This window comes from Cyanistes caeruleus, chromosome 7 (genome assembly GCF_971803275.1).
Source record: "Cyanistes caeruleus chromosome 7, bCyaCae1.hap1.1, whole genome shotgun sequence".
In the NCBI taxonomy this organism is placed as follows: domain Eukaryota; kingdom Metazoa; phylum Chordata; class Aves; order Passeriformes; family Paridae; genus Cyanistes; species Cyanistes caeruleus.
The window spans coordinates 20,926,943-20,939,961 of record NC_141707.1 but is presented as its reverse complement, the minus strand read 5'-3'; the positions used below and the strand labels follow the sequence as shown (position 1 = coordinate 20,939,961).

At 44.5% G+C, this 13,019-nt stretch overlaps 1 protein-coding gene across 2 annotated transcripts in view; it reads left to right on the top strand.

The window, feature by feature from the left end:
* Positions 1–10,414: 10,414 nt before the first annotated feature.
* The window catches only part of MAP3K20 (mitogen-activated protein kinase kinase kinase 20), an 88,307-nt gene continuing 85,702 nt past the window's right edge, over positions 10,415–13,019 (top strand). For both annotated transcript variants that reach the window (XM_086898267.1, XM_086898268.1), the window contains exon 1: positions 10,415–10,620. The gene's annotated coding sequence lies outside the window, so the exon portion shown is untranslated. The remainder of the gene's footprint in view (positions 10,621–13,019) is intronic.

The following is a 13,019-nucleotide window of genomic DNA, read 5'->3' as shown; positions in this document are numbered from 1 at the left end:
GCTTGTCATTTGCTGGTCCTCAAACCCACAGTTGGCCTTCGTGCACTGAGAGGTGGACGATGCGATTAAAGCCAGTCAGATCCATCCCTGCCACGGGGGATGGCAGCCTGGCAGTGAGGCAACACCATGGTCTTGTTAGCTCATTTGTTTCTCAGGAGAAAACATTTTGATTGGAAGCGTTTAAATAAAGAAGGGATATATTCTTAATTTTAGCCATCTGACTTATTTGTCCTTTAATGTGAGCACTACAAGTTATCTTGGGCAGATTTTACCTCAGGCTGGCAAACTCAAGACCTTGGCTAATATGGCACTTGAGAGAGCTCTGGGTTTGATGGCCACAGGAGGGAGGTCTCTAGAGCAGGGCCTGCAGCCATGAGGGGAGAGGTGGGCTGGCATGTGCCCTTTCCCCTCCTGAATGCTCCTGGGGATGGCTGTACTGCTGCTGGGCAAGCCCAGATAGCAGCCAAGTGCATGCCAAGGGAATGACGATGCTCAAATGGCAGAAGTCTTTCCTATTGCATTCACACTGGTTCTGCGCTGTTAAGCTGGATGTCATAAAACTGATTAAGCCTGAAATTAGAAGTTGCAACTATTATCTCATAATTAAGCTTCAGAGATGACCTCATTGATATAGTCTACATTTTGCTTTGGACACAGAGTATATTTTTTTTGGCATTGAGCAGGACTGTGTAACCAGTATACGCACATAAAGATTTTTTTTAATCTATAAAAATAATTGCATTATTTCAGTAAAAACAAAAATTCTGCAAAAGCTAAGAGTCACTGGGGAAATGGTGACACATAGAATCACAATTTGCTTGGTACCTGCATTCTGCAAAGGAAAGAATTACACAGTTAAGAAATATTCTGCAGCATGATGAAATAATTTATTTTAACTTTGCTGTCTGACTAGAAGTTCAAGATGATTCAGAGGAAAACCAGCTAATAACATAGAGACAGATTTGTGTCTTATTATTTCAAGTGAGAAATATTTATTTCCATTTCTGCTGTTCAATGAATATACTTCATATGGCTTTTTCAGATTCAGAATCTTGCCAGAAGCAAAGTTTGCAGTAGAATAAACTATAGGGACACAATTAATTCAACAGGCATTTTTATCTTTGCAATCAGTTGGTAACATTTCTGAGTTCATGATTTTATTTGTTCCAGGTTTGTTCCTATTGTTTGGACTTGCATTTATTTCTGTGTTAGCTGGTTTATAAAGCTGCCAAGTTTTGGCTTGGCTCTGCATGTAGACCAATTCTTCATCTGTTTAGTATGTTTTTATCCCCTAGGTTTATTCTTTTTTTCTTCAGAACTTCTAACTCTTTTACTTATTTGTTGCCAACAGTTTCTATCATGTAGTTGTATCCTAGTGATACAAAAAGAGGTTTTATGGCACCTCCATATCAACAAATGAATGCAGTTTACCTGCTCAATGAAACTGGTAATTGACATTTTTTAATTTTCCAATAAAGGGTGCTGTATAAATAACAAGTATTGCTATCTCTGTATCTAACTCATTCAAGTGGCTCAGATAGTTGCTATGGTTCTGATCACTGTCTACATACCTAGAGATTAGATGAATAAAACTACCTTCTGGCTCTAGGATCTGTCCCGAGCTTCCCTTGCTCCGTGTTGACTTTACAACAGGAAGGCAGCTGTCAGTGTATTGCTCTTGATGTAGGAAGTCTAAGCAACTGTTGCACTAGAGGGGAGAACAAATAGGAACTCAAGAAACACCGAAATGTCGAAATGTCCATCCTGACTCACCCTGTGCTCGCAGCTGTGAGTCACAACTTGTTCCTGCTTCACTGACGACACCCCCTTGCTGCTGACTCTCCGGCTGGTCTGCAGGCTTGGCTTCCAGGAGCTGGGCAATCTGCAGCACCACTCAAGGTCCATCCTGCTGTAGTAGCAGCACTTGGCCTGGTTTTGGCCCGTGCCAGCCACCCCTGCAGGAGTGCCCAGCCATTGCATGTGGGGGATCGTGCAGGAGGGCCATTTCCAGGGGAAACTGCAGAGCTGTTGCTCCTGTCTCCGTCCTGGCCCTGCAGTCCTCCAGTGGGACCCAAGGTGCTCTGCACCTCCATCACACCCACTTGCATGAACAGCATAAATACTGCAGCACAGCCCCCTCCTCATTGCAACACTGCAGGCTAAACAAATGCTAACTTGTTCTAAATTATGATTATGCCTGAGGGTCACAGGCCATACAGTGCTGCTATGGCTGGTTCCTGCTGCTTGGTCTCAGGGCCCAGAGCTCCTGGTCCTGTTTTATTTACTGTCAGAGTCATAACTGTACTATGAGTTTTCAGGTGAGATGGCCAGGCGGCAGTGTCCATAATAAATATCTACTGCTGGGGACCACTGAGCCAGGATGGTGACACCTTGGGCATTTTGGAAAATGTTCTGCATTACAGGGTTCCACCGCTGATGTTTATTTCCTCAGGCAGCAGTAGAGAGCACAAACACTTCAGTTTAGGGCTGCAGAAGCTAAAGAATTACAGAGTACAGCTCTCCCTACCCTGGCACATTTCACTATTGCTTATTTGTTAGGATTTGTTCTTTTTCTCAATGACCAGGCCCAGTGCTGACAAAGGCAGGAAACAAAGGTTAAATCCAGGGAGGATTGAATCCTGCACACCAGGAAGCTACAACTGTTTGGTAAAGACAGGATTCAAAGTATTTTCCACGGACATCTTGTTCAAACCCGGTCTGCCACAAAGATATGATAGTGCCAGATAAAAGAGTTCAAATGTATTTGCAGGACTTTGCAGATGGAGGGTTTGGGTTCTTTCTTCCTAGGTAAAATATTGTGAGGGCACACAGTCTCTTCATACCACATACAAAGAGACAGAGACAAAAAAATGCTTCTTTTCAGAAACACTGGCAAAACAACCTTTTAAGTAGAAGAAGTTTAAATATAATTTAGAAATCTTACAAAATGAGTTTGAGAGAAATCAAAAGATTTAACCTTCAGGGGTGCAAAAAGAGATAATGAATTTTGCTTGGGGGAAAAAAATTTAACAAAATTATAAATCTAAATTGTTAACACAGCTTCTTAGTAAGGTCAACTGCATAATATAGAGCACCTTAACCTCTTCCAGCAATTTTTAAACACCATGCAGCTTAAATAGACTGCTTCTGAATTCAGCAGTATTTCTTCTGGGAGCTCTGAATGCAAATCAAGAGGTAATAGTAGAAGGAAATTAAAAGATGTGCTATTCTCATTTCATTTTTTGTACTGATAATAAGGAAAGCAGCATAGAGTGATATGGCAAAGTGAACCTCTAACTTCAATAGCTTTTCTTTCACTGTTAATCTGAAATGCATTACACTCTGCCTTTTCAAATAATCATAATGTTCTTTACTGTAGCCTGCATTAAAGTTTAGCAGGTATAAGCAGCAGCTGTCACCAGAGGTCAAGGTATTAGCAATCAAAGAAAATAATGACCAGATTAAAAAGTTACCATTAAAACTGCGAAACCAGAAACTTCTTTAGCAGTTTATCTTTGGAGCCCTGCCTCCAGGGCTGTAGCTGTGCCCATGGAACCCCTGGCACCCACAGATATCTCCCCATTGCAGTGTGGTGGGGCTGGGCAGCCCTGGGCTGGGGTGATGACATTTGGCCCCAGCGACTGCAGGAGGCTGCACCTTTCTGCCTCTCTTGGAAAGGTGCAGCACTGCCCCAAACCAATTCCCACAGGACAGGGAGCTCTCTGACGTGGCTGGTGGCTAAAACCTGATGTCAAGCTGCTCGCTGTGGTCTGTGTTAGGGGAGCACGCAGGGTACATCACCGCAAGCTTTTACCTCACGCTGTCCAACAGCATAGAGAGACTGGCTCCAACCCACCTGCCCTGTGCACTGCTTTAGCAATTACAGCCCTCAGACATCTTCTAACTAAGGCAGCAACTAGCAAACCCACAAAGGAGTGTAACCCAGCCATGGTCTTGGCGGTTTATGACTTGAGTGATGGGGGGACTTCTGTAGAAGGGGGGATTCTTAAAAGGGAAAAAAGAGCGTGTACTGCTACAAAATCTATCACTTACATCTAACTGCTGAAGGGTATTTCACAAAGGGTTGCTTTTTAATAGGCCTGGCACTCAAAGGTAATTTCTGAATTCAAAATAAACTCAGAAACTGACACGATAATGCATAAAGAATGAATAATTACTGACGCAAATTGGAATATTTTTCTTGGAAACTCCATGAAATAAAAACGTGACACATGGGGGTACTGATAAGAGCTTGACCTTTATTTCCTGGCCCTAATCCATTTGGGTCAGAGTGACAAAAAATGAACCCTTTCTCACATGGTAGGGGTCAGCCAGTCGTGTTTAATTTTTTCCCTCTCTTTGCTTTCAAATGCAAATAAAGCGCATTACCAATGAAAATAATGATTGTAAATGAATACCTCAATTAAAGGAAATTTACATAAAGATACGTAGGATAGAAGTGACAGTAGATATTCCAACATCCTAACAGACAATAATCCATTTCTTAATCAACTTCTGTCAATAATCATAAGCTTTCTGCTCTCCATGGTTTCCTCATTATACCACCACCTCTTGTGTTTTTAAATAGTTCTTTCTTCAGATGCTGTCCGAACCAGCAAGTGAACCTGCTATCTGTATTTGCCGACTCTTTGTGTTTTTCACAGGTGTACATTATTTCTGCACAGGACTACTGTCGGCAGCATTGTGGATGTTCTCAGATAACAGAGAGACAGTTTTGCCTTGGGTTTTCTTTAGATGTCCTCATTCTCTGTAGGACTGACCCTTGAGGGCTGCAGTACTGGCAGGTTGCTGTCTAGTGTCTGTTTGAAATACAACATTTCCTTCCATTTGTAATTCCTGCCCTAGTGTTTCTCCTGTTCCTCTTGTCTGGCATGTAACTCCTTTGTGGTGCTCCTGATCAGTTAGCACTGTTGCCAAAAACTAGTAAGAGGTTTGCAGGGATTTTTGTTTCCTTCCTGTCATAACTAGGAACTGTTAATAGTGTGCTTGTGTTTTGGGAGAATTGATTACTTCTTTTTGGAATCACAGGAAAAGGGACTGAGATGATACTTGCTTTTCTGAGGCAGTCTAATATTATGGATGTTTTCTAGTCTTATTTAATCTCTAAATGCAAAGAGAAAAAAAATATGATTTCAAATAGACAGATTTGTTTCTAATTAATGTCTAGTGGGTTAAACAAGTAGCAAAAATTACAAGGAACCATATACTATGGTACATTCATTAAAAGGAATTAAAATTATCTTTGTAATTCAAACCAATTCCCTGCTAATCGTGGCCAAAATTTTCATTATTCCAGTACCTGCATTTATTTTAGAAGAAAGGTAAATGACATAAATAGTTTGGTAACAATTTGTTTAATAAAGAAAATGTTATATTATGCTTCAAATCATTTGTTGAAAATTCTGTGTTGTTATCTTCCCTTGGTGGTCCTCAGAGGTGGTGGAATTTTGCCTGCCTCTCCCCAAACTCTCTGTGATAGAGCAATCTATTGGGAAAAAATTTAGAGAGAAATGAAGGCGCTGTTGCTTCAGTGGAGCTCAGAGTGATGTGGATTAGAAAACACAAATGGGCACAGCTACAATAAACTCAGTACATCTCTAAAACAAAGAAAACAGTGTTAAGCTGTATTACATTCTAGAGAAAAAATCTGCCAAAATTAGAACAACAAATTAAGTCCATTGGACCAGAAAATTTAATATAAGAAGGAGTATGAGCTATATATATACAATTAAAAGTATGTAATGAAAAGGTAGCTGAGCAGAGTAATAGTGAGTGGATTACAGCTGAGTGTAATGATCAGCTAAAAATTGTGGTGCCAGAAAAAGATAAGAAAACCATTCTTGTAAAACAATCAAGAATTGGATTTCTTGTTAATATTTTGCCATCTCATGGCTATCTCATTACTAATTATATTGACATTTTTGTAGAAGTTATATGTGCTTTTACACTGCACATGTGCCTGATCAAAAGATAGTGAACAAGCTGTAACCTGCCAGTTCTGAAAACCATTGTGCACAAAGCAGGTATTTGATCCACACCCATTGCACACAAGCATATTCTGACACATGTCTATATTTAATAATTCTGGTCTATGTTAAATAATTCTGAGCTTAATAATTTATAATTAATTAATATTTAATAATATATTTATAATTTCATGTTAAATATACCATATAGGCACTTTCATAAAATGCTTATTTAAAAATTTAAAAAAAAAACAACAGATAAGAAAACAACAACAACGATGGGTCTCGTAGATGGATGATGGTTGGTACAAGCTCTGTCTTCATTCCCCATGAAGGACAATAAGAAGCCATTTCCCACAGGGCACCAAAGACTGGGCTGCTGAAGCAAACAGGAATCACAGTCTTGGCTGTGCGAGCATGGGGACTGCATGTAGCATCAGGGTGGTGTTTGTGGGTGCATACTCGCTACCTCATGTATACCAGGAATGGCAAGGTTGCCTCTGAGCCACATTTAAAGACAATTCCTTAGACTTTCCATGTGCTATGACCCAAAAAAAGAAAAGGCAGCTTTTTTTGGCTAGCAGTACCACGCAAGTTGTCTTTTAGTTGTGAAACCAATCCTGCAAGTTATGTTCTGGGGTGTAACTGCAGAGGTGTGTGATTGCAGCATGTGTGGACATACCTGCACGTATTTCAGTCTGGAAAGCAAGCAAAAATAATGTAGAGAGGGCTTTCAGGTGAGCTATTTGTTTACCTTTTCCAGATCACAAACCTGATGGAACAAATGGTATAAACCTATTGCCACCATGTAGTTGCAGCTAACATTGCTCAAACAAGCTAGATTAACACAAGCATAAACTAATGCTACATCTTCTACAGCAGTGTGTACAACTTTCCAAGCATATCCCAAGCATGACTTCGACCATGTTTTCTGGCCAATTTTTTAAGTTAGAAAGCAGCCATGCTTCAAAGAAATGTCCATTTTAAGCCTGAGATGAGCTCTGGGCCAGTCTTGGAGAATTGAAAAATATGGAGCAGGTGTCCACCTCCAAATTATCTGTGTCTAGAGTTCCACATACAGTTTAAGCTGGTATAAACCACCACACTGCTAAAAAAGCACTACCAGGCTCTATCCCCACTCAGCTGCTTTTATCAGACCTTGCTCCTTTCCTGGCTTTGTGCAATTGCCCGATGACCTGCGTAATGCTCTGAGTGAAAACTGATTTGTTTTCTCTGCAGTAGCTTCTCCTGCACAGCCCAGTTTCCTGTGCAGCCGTGCAAACACCATGCTGGCAGAAGGTGAGATGGGCAGCGCAGCAGCAGGAACAGGCCTCAACAGGCAGGGCAGGGCTGTGCCTTACGCTTTTGGCAGGCAGGATGGTTTAAACCACCTGGACATATGCATGACACTGTATTTTCCATGTTGAAATGTGGTGAGACGTCATTACACAACCTGTGATGAGATGTAAAGAGACAATTCATATGACTACTTTCAACTCTAAAATTGAGTTAAAAGTTGCTAGAATTGCCTTCGTCCTTTGCCAATTGTTGTGGCTTTACAATAACTTTTGTTAGCTTTTAAATATTTTCTTTTTCTGCCTGTTCTATATCAATTGAAGAAGCCTGAGGTTAGGATTGAGCTCTCCAGAGGTAACTTTTGAGTTTCTCTGAGTTTGCTGCCTCAGAAAGGAGGGAAAACATACCACCATGTGCTCACTGTTCTATAAATAGTATGACCTCCTCAGAAACTGCCATTATACCGGTTTCTGATCTTTTCTAGCTATTTTTAATTTAATTTTCATGATAATGGAAAAACAACTTGAACATATCCAGTCTTACTAGCCAGAGGGCAGAAACAGTACGAGCCCCAAAATGCACGTTTAAAACGTTGTTGTAATAGTTTCAGCTTCACAACAGTGTAGCACTTGGGCTGGACAGTTCTTGTGCAGACTTTACTTTCTCTCACTTGTCCTCTACTAGAGCAGGTGCAACTACATTATTTAAACAAGTGGCATGTTAACACATTACCTGGTGCAGACTCTGCACTCCTACTCTTGAAACAGGAAGTATTAACCACCCCCTCATTTCTCATGTGCTTCTGGAATAGTTTATTTAGGCCCTGATACCAGGACCTGAAGTTACATATGGTAAATCCCTGCTCTACAGATACATAGCCATGAAAAAATCCCCAGACAAAGCACTGTGAAAGCATGCACTCGAGGAAAATGCCTATTAAACAGGTGATTTAACATTCAAAGAGATTTTTAAATCATTTGACTAATTGACAATTGCCTCTGACAGGAAGGACAAACACTTCAGTTACAGCATTTAAGATACTAAGTATGTGGCAGCTCTCCTCCCCCAGAGCATAGTTTCATGTGACTTGTGTTTGATATTTGTGTGCTCCTTTAAAATGTGGCACTTTTGACTGGAGGCTCATTAGCATATCAGTTCATAAGAAAGCACAAGTGCTTGCAGATCAGACAAGAAGTGCATGAAACTGCAGTATCCAGGGCCTGCTGACCTCCTTTGCTGCTTGTCCTGGCAAATACAATTAATGGACATGGTTCAATGGGATGCTGCACAGTCCTTTGTGAATTATTGTGCTACACAACTGGTTTTATATGGCACATCTACACATGCATGTGACAATGGTCAAATATGAGAGAGCGAGGAGCTGCAGTTCTCCAAAGAATATAAAATCCCAATGTACAGTCAGCAGGAGACGACCTGGGAAGTGCAGAGTAAAGCAGCCCTAGACACTGAGTTTTGTATGATGAATTGTATCGTACAGAATATGTGCTGTCACAGCCATGTTATGTGCTTACCTCAATAGAAAAACTGTTTGTCTCCCAAGTCTTTTGAGTCTTTTCCTTTAAGTGTGATACCAGTAAATTGTCTAATTGAAACAGTAATAAGCTGATTCTATTTGCAAAAATTTTCTCCAACAGTAGAATACCTCAATGCCATTAAAATGTCTGGATAAGAAGCAGTCTGTATGGCTGTTTCATTTCTGACCTGGGCAGCCAGGGAATACGTATGAGAGATAGAGGGGGTTACAATTGCAAGTCAAGTTCTCCTCTTCTTCCATATTCCTGAAAAGAGGACTGGCTGTAGGAGCAAACCTGTTCCCTTCCTATTTCTTGGGACCTCCAAACCCTCACCCACAGCATTGTGGCAATCCCAAGTGACAGGGCTTAATATGCCACATCTTGGGAACACACCATCCCAGCCCCCATGGCACAAGACCAATGAAGCAGGGGTTTTTTTGTTACCTTCATCTGGTCATTTTGGTAACAAATTTAGCCATACTACCAGTCACAGAAAAAGGAATCTTGGAAGGAAGAAGCTTGTCCTTCCAAACCTGTGGCCATGGCAGTGCATCCCCCTGCCTGGACTCCCTCCACCTGCAGTGGCTGGGCTGCACTTGCCCCATGGAAACACCTGAGAAAACAGGCCCTGCTCAGTCCAGAGGTTCTTCCCAGGTTTGGCACAGATGACCAACAAGCAAACAGCCACTCTGCCAGAGGCTTTCCTCCCTGGCCAGTCCAAGCCAGGAGGGCCAACCATGTCCTGGGGTGCACCAGGCACAGCATCGCCAGCCAGGCAAGGGACGTGATTGATTGTCCCACTCTGCTCTGCACTTGTGCGGCCTCACCTCGAGTGCTCAGGGCAGTTTTGGTGCCACAATGTCAGAAGGTTATAAAGCCCTTAGAGAGTGTCCAGAGGAGGGCAACAGTGATGGTGAAGGGCCTTGAGGGGAAGCTGTGTGAGGAGTGTCTGAAGGCACTGTGTCTGTTCAGCCTGGAGGAGACTGAGAGGAGACCTCATTGAAGATACTGCTTCCTCGTGAGGGGAAACAGAGGGACAGACACTGGTCTCTTCTATTCTCTGTGGTGACCAGTGACAGAACCCAAGGGAATGGCCTTAAGCTGTGTCAGGGAAGGTTTAGATTGGATATTTTTAAAAGGTCCTTCACGCAGTGTGGGGTTGGGCACTGGAACAGGCTCCCCATGTTAGCACCATGCCTAACAGAGTCCGACAAACATTTGGACATCACTCTCAGGCACATGGTGTGATTCTTGGGGATGTCCTGTGCAAGCCGAGGAGTTGGACTTCATGGTCTTTGTGGGTCCCTTCCAACTTAAGTCTGTGATTCGGTGATTCTGAGAAGCTGATGCTCCATCCCGCCCGCCTCACGCCAGGCGCACACAGCGCTCCCGGTGAGGGTGCAGGGTGCGCAGGCCGTGAGGGGCCACGCGCGCTGTACGCCAATGCTCCCAGGGCGGGGGGGCCGCGCTCGCCCCCGCCCGCCTCAGCCGCAGCCCGAGGGGCCGCTCCGCGCCGGCACCGCCCGCCCTGCCCCGGCACCGCGCCCCCTACAGGCGGGGCACTGCGCCGCCCGCACCCCCGAGCCGGCGGCGGCCGCGCCTCCCCGCGGGGCCCAGCGCGGAGCGCGGGGTGGCGCCGCTGCGAGGCGGTGCGGGGGCGGCGGCGGCGGCTTCGGCTCCCGGCACCAACCGGAAGCGCGGAGGACGGAGCGGGAGACGCGATCGCGCCGGTTGTAGTCTCCCTCGCCGGCTCCGGGATCGGTGCCGCTTGGGTCCCGCCAGCCCGGAGCCCCTCGGGAAAGGTGAGGACGGCGAAGCGCCCTCCGCGGGGACAGCGCTTGGGGCGGCGGCGCGGTGGGTGCGCATTCGGCTGGGCGGAGGGAGGCGGCGGGCCGGGCCGGGCCGGGCCGTGGGTGTCCCCTCCGGGTTTGACGTTCCCCGTGCTGAAGCAACTTCGGAAGCCCTGTGACGGGAGGCGGCCGGCCGGGCACACCGCCTGACCTTGCGTCGCCTTGGTCCCGCCGCGCCGGCCAAACGCCCCCGTGGTTAGCGGCGCCCACGCTTGGCCGCGCGGTGGGACGGGGGTCGGGAGACGAGCCGTGCCCCGCCGGGAGGACAGGGCAGGACAGAGCGGTGCCCCCCGAGCGGGACGGCCCGGCGTGCGAAAGGTGCTGCCGGCGGCGGCCGCCCGTGGGGGAGGAGAGCGGGACATGGGCAGCCAGCGTCCGGCCGGGGGCTGCTGCTGCCCTCGGACATCCCTGCGCTCCTTAGAATGTGTTTCAAATGCAGCGCACCTGCTGCATTTTGCTGTTGTTTTGGGCATAAAATCCGTCGGGTTGGGATTTGAGGTGTGACTTTCATTCCCTCCGTTTTGTTTTTTTCCTTTTTTAAAAGTAAGCCGTCGTTCTTTGGTTCTGGTGTATTTGCTTAAGTTAGCTCGTTTCCAGCAGTATGATCTTTTATTAGGCACGCGTATGAGCCATCTATTACCCTGTATCCAGCATGCTCTGCTGGGAGTTTTAGCGACAGAGCCATCGGGAAAGCCATGGATCATTACTTTTTCTAAGTTCCAGAAGCAGAAATAATTTGAAAGCACTGGATTAACTGGGTCACTGCCCGAAAACATCATAGCTTTCTGCAGGAGGCATGTGGCTAGATGTTTTCAGGACTTTGTCCTGGAATTGTAAGTCCTCTGAAGTCTACTTATTTTATCTCTCCCTAATGTGCTTTGCATACCGGTGGCATTGTGTGAGTAATGGTAACCCTGGAGAGCCTGGCTCACTGTGAAGGGAAGACAGAAACATGAACAAAACTGAGGCCCAGGTCCTGCAGTCTGGCCTGTGCCAGGACCAAGCTGTGCTATGGGCCTGGATGCAGGCCTAGCTGCCTTGTCTTTCTTGTGTGCTGTTGTGTATGTACTACTGGCAGGCATCACTCACAAGGTACAGTGTAAGCAAAGTGACCATTTCAGGGGTTTTCTGAGATAAAATGTTTTCTATTTAAAGCAAACCCTTTGAAGCCTTCAGTCTCTGCCATTGACACAGCTCAGCTTAAATATGATTCTTTTCCTTCAGTACTCAAACGGTTTAGGTGGAGTTGAGCTCTTTTTCTGTAGCAATGGTTATATAAATTAAAATAAAATTAGAAATGTTATTAATGGAAGTTATGCAGAATTCTTAGGTTCTGACAAAGGACAGGCTCAAATCTTGTTGAGTCTGTAACTAAGGTAGGCAGAGCCATGCCTCCAGTCTCACCATCTGCAGGACTGCTACTCAGTCTGATTAAGAAAGTTTAGGAGTTGTAGGGGTTGTTGGCTTTATTTTAACTCATTGGGAGATTAGAAGATTAGGATATATTTAATTTGGATTTGTGCTTGGAGTTTGTTTGCATCTTATCCATCAGCAGTTCATGATATGATTAAGTTTTTATTTATAAAACCTTCTTTCTGCAGTATCTTTTGTAGCTTAATGTCACTCCTTTTCTATTTTCTATTAGGACAAGACAATGGTTAACCATGTTTTCATATGTGAGGGTGGGGTTTTTTTGTAGGACATTTTTATGTGATTTTTTTAAAAAATATATATATATATTTAACTGTATAGATATACTGCTGAAAAAAATCCAGGTTGGTATGCTCAAGGACTGCAGGCCATGTTGGATACAAAGGATGATTTGGGTCTAAAAATGGATGGTCAAAGATCCTGAAAGCAAATGGGCTGTTTTGCCAAATAAGGAAACTTGGCACATTCAGCTGTGTATTTTAAGATAGCACAAGTGTGGTGTGCTACTACTTTATTGGCAATATGTTGGCAGTGTGCCTTCCTGCAAGAAGCACTGAATCTTACTTTGTGGAACCACGCAGTAAAATGAGGGGCAGGGAGTTGCATGATTGTTCCCCATAATAAATTACAAAGGCTGTTCCTGCAGTAATTGAATACTTGAGTAGCGTCAGGTGCACGTGCAAGATGAGAGATGCAATTTTTGGTTTCACAGCCATGCACTGAACAAAATATGAGTTGCAGTTACTGTGCAATTTGTAAATTCTTTCCTCCCTCCTGTCTCTGTGTCCCTCAAGTGGAAGCTCTCTATACTCCGGGAGCAGCAGCTGAATGACAAACAGAAGGGTCTTCCGTTTTGTAAGTGGAATAAAGCAGAGTTCTGGGCATGGCAGCACTTCCCCTGCATTGCAGTTTGTGGGGAG